This window comes from Oncorhynchus keta, chromosome 18 (assembly GCF_023373465.1).
Source record: "Oncorhynchus keta strain PuntledgeMale-10-30-2019 chromosome 18, Oket_V2, whole genome shotgun sequence".
In the NCBI taxonomy this organism is placed as follows: Eukaryota; Metazoa; Chordata; class Actinopteri; order Salmoniformes; family Salmonidae; genus Oncorhynchus; species Oncorhynchus keta.
Genome location: NC_068438.1, coordinates 44,881,935 through 44,892,444, shown reverse-complemented (window position 1 = coordinate 44,892,444; position 10,510 = coordinate 44,881,935).

Sequence of the window (10,510 nt, the reverse complement as noted above, 5' to 3'; positions counted from 1 at the left end):
TATAGATTATAGTTGTAGATTGTGACTAATAATTATAGGGCCATGTATTTAAGTAAAATAACAGAAAAATTAAACAAATAAAAAAGTGATCACACTCTGGATCCTATGTTTATGCCTATTACTTAATGTAATCCAATCAAATGTTATTTGTCACATGCACCGAATACAACAGGTGTAGTAGACCTAACCATGAAATGATGAATACAACAGGTGTAGTAGACCTAACCATGAAATGATGAATACAACAGGTGTAGTAGACCTAACCATGAAATGATGAATACAACAGGTGTAGTAGACCTAACCATGAAATGATGAATACAACAGGTGTAGTAGACCTAACCATGAAATGATGAATACAACAGGTGTAGTAGACCTAACCATGAAATGATGAATACAACAGGTGTAGTAGACCTAACCATGAAATGATGAATACAACAGGTGTAGTAGACCTAACCATGAAATGATGAATACAACAGGTGTAGTAGACCTAACCATGAAATGATGAATACAACAGGTGTAGTAGACCTAACCATGAAATGATGAATACAACAGGTGTAGTAGACCTAACCATGAAATGATGAATACAACAGGTGTAGTAGACCTAACCATGAAATGATGAATACAACAGGTGTAGTAGACCTAACCATGAAATGATGAATACAACAGGTGTAGTAGACCTAACCATGAAATGATGAATACAACAGGTGTAGTAGACCTAACCATGAAATGATGACAGGAGGGGTCTCCTGACCCCTCCTGTCTCAGCCTCCAGTATTTATGCTGCAGTAGTTTATGTGTCGGGGGGCTAGGGTCAGTTTGTTATATCTGGAGTACTTCTCCTGTCCTATTCGGTGTCCTGTGTGAATCTAAGTGTGCGTTCTCTAATTCTCTCCTTCTCTCTTTCTTTCTCTCTCTCGGAGGACCTGAGCCCTAGGACCATGCCCCAGGACTACCTGACATGATGACTGCTTGCTGTCCCCAGTCCACCTGGCCATGCTGCTGCTCCAGTTTCAACTGGCCTGGGCCCTAGGACCATGTCCCAGGACTACCTGACATGAGGACTCCTTGCTGTCCCCAGTCCACCTGGCCATGCTCCTGCTCCAGTTTCAACTGTTCTGCCTTACTATTATTCAACCATGCTGGTCATTTATGAACATTTGAACATCTTGGCCACGTTCTGTTATAATCTCCACCCGGCACAGCCAGAAGAGGACTGGCCACCCCACATATGCTCTCTCTAATTCTCTCTTTCTTTCTCTCTCTCGGAGGACCTGAGCCCTAGGACCGTGCCCCAGGACTACCTGACATGATGGCTCCTTGCTGTCCCCAGTCCACCTGACTGTGCTGCTGCTCCAGTTTCAACTGTTCTGCCTTATTATTATTCGACCATGCTGGTCATTTATGAACATTTGAACATCTTGGTCATGTTCTGTTATAATCTCTACCCGGCACAGCCAGAAGAGGACTGGCCACCCCACATAGCCCGGTTCCTCTCTAGGTTTCTTCCTAGGTTTTGGCCTTTCTAGGGAGTTTTTCCTAGCCACCGTGCTTTTACACCTGCATTGTTTGCTGTTTGGGGTTTTAGGCTGGGTTTCTGTACAGCACTTTGAGATATCAGCTGATGTACGAAGGGCTATATAAATAAATTTGATTTGATTTGATTTGATTTACAACAGGTGTAGTAGACCTAACCATGAAATGATGAATACAACAGGTGTAGTAGACCTAACCATGAAATGATGAATACAACAGGTGTAGTAGACCTAACCATGAAATGCTTACTTACAAGCCCTTAACCAACAATGCAGTTAAAATAACAATAATGTGGGTACCAGTGCCGAGTCAATGTGCGGAGGTACAGGTTAGGTGAGGTCATTTGTACATGTAGGTAGGGGTAAATTGACTATGCATAGATAATAAACAGGGGGGGGTCAATGCAAATAATCCGGGTGGCCATTTGATTAATTGTTCAGCAGTCTTATGGCTTGGGGGTAGAAGCTGTTAAGGAGCCTTTTGGACCTAGACTTGGTGCTCCGGTACCGGTTGCCGTGCGGTAGCAGAGAGAACAGTCTATGACTTGGGTGACAATGTTTCGGGACTTCCTCTGACACTGCCTATCATATAAGTCCTGGATGGCAGGAAGCTTGGCCCCAGTGACGTACGTACTAGGCCGTTCGCACTACCCTCTGTAGCACCTTACGGTCAGATGCCGGGTAGTTACCATACCAGGCGGTGATGCAACCGGTCAGGATGTTCTCGATGGTGCAGCTGTAGACATTTTTGAGGATCTGGGGACCCATGTCAAATATTTTCAGTCTCTAATAAACCTGCCATTATTTTTTGAGCCCATGTCCTGTGAGACACGTGGTAATATCTCACCAAGGATTTCATCACATCTCCATGTTCCATTGATCTCACATTATGTTACTAGTAGGCACACTGATCATTTGAAAGGATAAAATGATGTACTTCCACACACAATAATGTACAGTAGTAGATTATTATTTAAAAAATACATTGGAAAATGTACTTACTTGTTTACTCAGCTGGTTTGCGGTAATAGTCATTGGCCTACTGCTTGACATTTCCACTAAAATTAATATTGACACTGTGTTCCCCAATTTTCTTATAAATGTTACATTTAAGGTAAGTCTTGTTTTTCTAAGGGGGAACAGCACTTTTCAAAATTGACTGACGTTCATCCTCTAGTGGTCATTTGGTACAAATACAGTTTCAAGAGAAACCTGACCTCCATTGACACTGGGATCATTTAACCCCCAGATAGGTTTTCTCCCTGTCTCTCTCATACGGTGATAATTAACCAAGTAAAATATTATCCACAGCAGTATTTTTGGCCCGTTTACCATTGTACATTTATGCATCACTTTCTCATAGAGAGGGAAGGATTGGGGGACAGGGCAGTGTCGGTAAAGGAATAGAATGAGAGATTGTGTAAGGCTGCTGAAGAGCTTTTCCTTTATCCCGGTGCTGATTTCTCTCACAGTATGGAGCCTATATCCTATGGTACATTAATAGCTGATTCCTCAGAACAAACCTCTGCCCTCCACTGATTGTTTGAAAACAGTTTTATTTCATACAGGCTGCAGTTTAATTAATGCAGGACATTTTCTAAATCTGATATCATTTGTCAGTTCGTGAATGGATCCGTTTCTTGTATTTTCATGCTAAGAGTGAGTGTCAAGGTAAGGTGTTCAGATGGGAGGCACACTATGTTTTCTTAAACAGACCTTTGAGGGGTAACTGTTAATCCTGTGGCCCATATCACTCTGCTCCTACCAACTCACCCAACCTAAAACAAGAGCTATGTTGTGAGGGGCCCCTCTTCATAGTAATATAAGTAAATGGCACGTAAAGCATCCATCGTGTCAACCAGGGTGAGTCTCCATTCGGTGTCGAAGATAATGAAGGACCACACGCTCCTATACGCCACAGCTATGAGAACCATGTGAAACTGCTTAATGTCATGTGACCAGACCAGGCAGACAGGCAAACTAGGATAAAGCATGTGACACTGCGTTAGCTAACCCCATACACAAGAAGTCACTGTTTCAGATAGAAAGGGGGATGAGGGTTTGGGGTGGATTGCTAGGCCTCAAACTTGAATTGACAGTCCACTATATCAAATCAAATCAAAGTTTATTTGTCACATGTGCCGAATACAACAGCCGAATAAGTGAAATGCTTACTTACAGGCCCTAACCAACAGTGCAATCTTTAAGTAAAACATAGGTATTAGGTGAGCAATAGATAAGTAATGAAATAAAACAACAGTAAAAAGACAGTGAATAATAACAGTAGTGAGGCTATATACAGGAGTGAGGCTATATACAGTAGAGAGGCTATATACAGTAGAGAGGCTATATACAGTAGCGAGGCTATATACAGTAGAGAGGCTATATACAGTAGAGAGGCTATATACAGTAGTGAGGCTATATAAAGTAGAGGCTATATAAAGTAGAGGCTATATACAGTAGAGAGGCTATATACAGTAGAGGCTATATACAGTAGAGAGGCTATATACAGTAGAGGTTATATACAGTAGAGAGGCTATATACAGTAGAGGTTATATACAGTAGAGAGGCTATATACAGTAGAGGCTATATACAGTAGAGGCTATATACAGTAGAGGTTATATACAGTAGAGAGGCTATATACAGTAGAGGCTATATACAGTAGAGGCTATTTGATCTATTTGATATAAGCATTTGATTCGATTTGGCACGAAGGGCTATTCTACAAAATTCTCCAAAGTGGGCTTGGTGGTAAGGTGGTGTTTATTAATGTAGGTGGTCTTGGTGGTAAGGTATATGACTTAATAAAATGTATGTACACAGAAAACAAGTGTGCAATAAAAATCAAAAACCAAAGAACAGAATTTTTTCCACAATGTTGAGGTGTGAGAAAAGGCTGCAATTTGAGTCCAAATCTTTTCAACATTTATATCAATGAATTAGCAGACATGTTGGACCAATCTCCAGCCCCAGGACTCACACTATTTGACACAGATGTGAAATACCTGCTATATGCTGATGACATGGTACTTCTATCACCAACCAAAGAAGGTCTTCAACAAAACATTAATATTCTGGAGCAATATTGCCATAATTGGGCCCTGGCAGTAAATTTCCAAAAAACTAAAATCATTATTTTCCAAAAAAAAACGAGATGTCAGAAACACAAATGTAAATTCACCCTGAACAACACCTTAATTGAACACACAAAAAATGACACCTACCTTGGTCTGACCATATCTGCATCGGGAAACTTTAATATGGCAGTGAATGCACTCAAAGAAAAAGCCCGCAGAGCAATGTATGCAATAAAAATGAAATTATTCAAAATCAACATCCCAATTAAAAAATTTGGACTAAAATATTTGACAGTGTTATTCTACCAATAGCACTTTATGGAAGTGAGGTTTGGGGGCCACTCAATAAACTGGATTTTAAAATGTGGGACAAACATCCAATTGAAGCCCTACATGCAGAATTCTGTCGGAAAATCCTACAAGTCCAGAGAAATACATTTACATTTACATTTAAGTCATTTAGCAGACGCTCTTATCCAGAGCGACTTAAAAATACACCAACTAATGCATGTAGGGCAGAATTGGGCCGTTTTCCAGTAATAATGAAGATACAGAAAAGATCATAAAAATTTTGGCTACATCTATATTCAAGTCCAAATTCGAGTCTGCAATTTAAAGCACTTCAAGCCCAAGAGCTGAGCCCAGAAACAAGCCCTCTCAGTCAGCTGGTGTTGGACCTCACCAACCAAGCTGACACCAGCACTGCTTCAAAAGAAAGAATTCCAATAAGCAAAATCATGAACCAATCAAAGGAATCATATTTACAATACTGGAAAAACGAAACAAAATCCCAAAGCCGACTAAATTGCTATCTGACCCTAAACAGAGAATATGAATTGGCTGATTATCTCTACTCTGTCAGAGATACGAAGCAGAGACAGATCCTTACTAAGTACAGGCTGAGTGACCACCGATTGGCAATAGAAACCGGCAGACATAAAAAGACATGGCTACCCAAAGAGGAGCGTGTATGTGGTCACTGCATGACAGGGGAGGTAGAGACAGAGATGCACTTTCTCCTTTACTGTGATAAATATTCCTCACAAAGAGATTCATTATTCACAGAAATGACTTCATATATATTCCACATTTTTACAAATTGAACCCAGAGGAAAAACTAAGAATACTCATGGGCGAAGGAGCAATGGCTCCTCTTGCAGCCAAATATATATTTTCCTGCCATAGCCTGAGGGACACTGAATAATAACATCTGCATAGTAAACAGTAAGGTACTTATTATTACTATTATTGTTATGACTATAATTATTAATGTTTATCATTCCAAATATGGGTGGTAATGGTAGTGATAACAGTTTAGTGATGGTAGTAGTAGTCGTAGTAATGATGATTGTAGTTGTAGTACTGATATAAAGAAGAAGATGACAGTTATTTAGTAATAAGTTAGTTATAGTTTCATTTTCCATAATTTGATTTTATATTTATTACATTTCTACTATTGACTGTTACCATTTTATTGTTATTATTTTTGTATTTCATTTTGTATTACTATTTACTACCATTTTATATTATTATTTGCTATCATTTATAATTTTGTTACAATGTATATTGTATACATTGTTGCTTTGGCAATATCGACACAATGTTTTTCATGCCAATAAAGCAGCTTGAATTTGAATATATACAGTAGAGAGGCTATATACAGTAGAGGATATATACAGTAGAGAGGCTATATACAGTCGAGGCTATATACAGTAGAGGCTATATACAGTAGTGAGGCTATATACAGTAGAGGCTATATACTGTAGAGACTATATACAGTAGAGGCTATATACAGTAGAGAGGCTATATACAGTAGAGAGGCAATATACAGTAGAGGCTATATACAGTAGAGAGGCTATATACAGTAGAGGCTATATACAGTAGAGAGGCTATATACAGTAGAGGCTATATACAGTAGTGAGGCTATATACAGTAGAGGCTATATACAGTAGAGAGGCTATATACAGTAGAGGCTATATACAGTAGTGAGGCTATATACAGTAGTGGGGCTATATACAGTAGAGAGGCTATATACAGTAGTGAGGCTTTATACAGTAGTGAGGCTTTATACAGTAGAGGCTATATACAGTAGTGAGGCTATATACAGTAGAGAGACTATATACAGTAGTGGGGCTATATACAGTAGAGAGGCTATATACAGTAGTGGGGCTATATACAGTAGAGAGGCTATATACAGTAGTGAGGCTTTATACAGTAGTGAGGCTATATACAGTAGTGAGGCTATATACAGTAGAGAGTCTATATACAGTAGTGAGGCTATATAAAGTAGTGAGGTTATATACAGTAGAGAGGCTATATACAGTAGAGAGTCTATATACAGTAGTGAGGCTATATAAAGTAGTGGGGCTTTATACAGTAGTGAGGCTTTATACAGTAGAGAGGCTATATACAGTAGAGAGGCTATATACAGTAGTGAGGCTTTATACAGTAGTGAGGCTATATACAGTAGAGATGCTATATACAGTAGAGATGCTATATACAGTAGAGAGGCTATATACAGTAGTGAGGCTTTATACAGTAGTGAGGCTATATACAGTAGAGATGCTATATACAGTAGAGAGGCTATATACAGTAGTGAGGCTATATACAGTAGTGAGGCTATATACAGTAGAGCGGCTATATACAGTAGAGAGTCTATATACAGTAGTGAGGCTATATACAGTAGTGAGGCTATATACAGTAGAGAGGCTATATACAGTAGAGAGGTTGTATACAGTAGAGAGGCTTTATACAGTAGAGAGGTTGTATACAGTAGAGGGGCTATATACAGTAGTGAGGTTATATACAGTAGAGAGGTTATATACAGTAGAGAGTCTATATACAGTAGTGAGGCTATATACAGTAGAGAGGTTATATACAGTAGTGAGGTTATATACAGTAGAGAGGCTATATACAGTAGAGAGGCTATATACAGTAGTGAGGCTATATACAGTAGAGCGGCTATATACAGTAGTGAGGCTATATACAGTAGTGAGGCTACATACAGTAGTGAGGCTATATACAGTAGTGAGGCTACATACAGTAGTGAGGCTATATACAGTAGAGATACTATATACAGTAGTGAGGCTCTATATAGTAGAGATACTATATACAGTAGTGAGGCTATATACAGTAGTGAGGTTATATACAGTAGAGAGGTTATATACAGTAGTGAGGCTCTATACAGTAGAGAGGTTATATAAAGTAGTGAGGCTATATACAGTAGTGAGGTTATATACAGTAGAGAGGTTATATACAGTAGTGAGGCTACATACAGTAGAGAGGTTATATACAGTAGTGAGGCTATATACAGTAGAGAGGCTATATACAGTAGAGAGGTTATATACAGTAGTGAGGCTATATATGGGTATTATTTGACATTACATTATTACTACATAATAATAACCATTTTATTTATCTTATAATTTCCCCCGTCTTGGCCTGATGTAGTGGTACTCATTTCTACAGTATTTTTCTGACAATTTGCCATTTAGAAGGGATCATTTCTCCCCTCATTTCACTCTCTCAGCATTTGATACATGGGAGAGATGCTGTTAGAGAAACCTCCATGATAACTGCAACCATCCAACCACGAGTCAAATGATATATCCAGCGGCTTTCTTTATTATTTTACAAATTTGATTCATCATTAAAATAATGATAATAATCCCACATGAACAAACCAGCATGTTCCGTACGAAACTGAAAGGGTGAAACAGGACCCTGCAGCACAACAGTTGAATCTTTTTGTTCCAGTAGTGGCACTCTGTCTCGTTGCTGTGAGATTCCTCTCCTCTGCCCTCCTCAGGTGTAACTTAACTTTTGTTCCAGTAGTGGCACTCTGTCTCGTTGCTGTGAGATTCCTCTCCTCTGCCCTCCTCAGGTGTAACTTAACTTTTGTTCCAGTAGTGGCACTCTCTCTCGTTGCTGTGAGATTCCTCTCCTCTGCCCTCCTCAGGTGTAACTTAACTTTTGTTCCAGTAGTGGCACTCTGTCTCGTTGCTGTGAGATTCCTCTCCTCTGCCCTCCTCAGGTGTAACTTAACTTTTGTTCCAGTAGTGGCACTCTGTCTCGTTGCTGTGAGATTCCTCTCCTCTGCCCTCCTCAGGTGTAACTCAACTTTTGTTCCAGTAGTGGCACTCTGTCTCGTTGCTGTGAGATTCCTCTCCTCTGCCCTCCTCAGGTGTAACTTAACTTTTGTTCCAGTAGTGGCACTCTGTCTCGTTGCTGTGAGATTCCTCTCCTCTGCCCTCCTCAGGTGTAACTTAACTTTTGTTCCAGTAGTGGCACTCTGTCTCGTTGCTGTGAGATTCCTCTCCTCTGCCCTCCTCAGGTGTAACTCAACTTTTGTTCCAGTAGTGGCACTCTGTCTCGTTGCTGTGAGATTCCTCTCCTCTGCCCTCCTCAGGTGTAACTTAACTTTTGTTCCAGTAGTGGCACTCTGTCTCGTTGCTGTGAGATTCCTCTCCTCTGCCCTCCTCAGGTGTAACTTAACTTTTGTTCCAGTAGTGGCACTCTGTCTCGTTGCTGTGAGATTCCTCTCTTCTGCCCTCCTCGGGTGTAACTTAACTGAGCGTACACAACACAGAGCTTGAACAAAGGTTCAGGGTTTTGTCAATGTCAGGGTTTTGTTTGTTGACGTTTTCTTCTCCTTCAACACACTCCAGCCTTACATTCTGGCACAGAGACTCATTCGGGACTTCTTAGATGGAGGGCTGGTTTTGTGACTGTTGGACTTCCTGAGCCAGCGGTCACAGCTCTCCTCTGGGATGTGTTTTAGTCCCCACTCCTGCACACTAATAGTTGTACTAGTTCCCATCCTGACAAACACCTTAACTTTGCAGAAGACACTGCCCTCATCAGGCTGTTGCATGATGATGAGGAACATCATGGCCCGGTCCTAGATGACTCTGTAGAGTGGTGTGATGAATCACACTCGGTCCTCAATACCAACAAGACCAAAGAGATGTGCATTGACTTCAGGAAGTGTACAACACCTACCTCTGCAACATCTATCAGAGGTCAGAATAAAGAGACTGTAGAGGAATACAAATACCTGGGTGTCCTCTTGGACAATAAGCTTCAGTAGAGTAAATGTACAGACCTGATCTACTAAAAGAGTCAACAGAGACTGTACTTTCTCAACAAGCTGGGATCTTTTAATGTAGACTGTACTATACTGACTCTGTTTTACAAATCTCCATTAAGAGTATTTAAACTTGTTGTATTGTTTGTTGGTTTGGCAATGTGCTGAGAGGGATTATCACCACAGCAAACAAGCTACTTGTAGTCAAACAGACAGGCCTGGATGAGATCTTTAAGGTCACAAGGCTCACAAAGTAATTTTAGACCAAGCCCCCCAGAAAAACACAACTAGACAAACACTTGTGCCAGGTGTGATATCCCTCCTAAATAGCTCTGGCTGATGTTCCTATCGACCCAGTAAGGCCAGCAGGCTAGTCTCTTTTTATTGGTATGTAACCATTATGAAAGTTGTATTGTCAGGTTTGTTTTGTATTTAAACACCACTTTGAACGTATACACGACACTGCAACAAAATGTCCCCGTGGGGACAATAAAGTCAGTAAAGTTCACACGTCCATTTTCCATCTACCCCAACAGCAGAGAACTTAACAGTCCCTTTCAGAACGTCAGAAGACTCCTCTTCATATGTGTCTATTACATGCAGTGTACCATGTTACCACACAGTGAATGTACAAACACTCAGTTCCTCTAGTCGAAGCTGAACCCATGATCCAGACATACCGTTGTCTGGATTTCCCCTCATAGCTCCTGTTACACTTCACCCACAGATGGATCCAAAATGATCCCCAGATACGTCTTTCCCCATGGAACGGTGTCCGCTAGCAATGACATACTATTTACATTATTCACGTGATA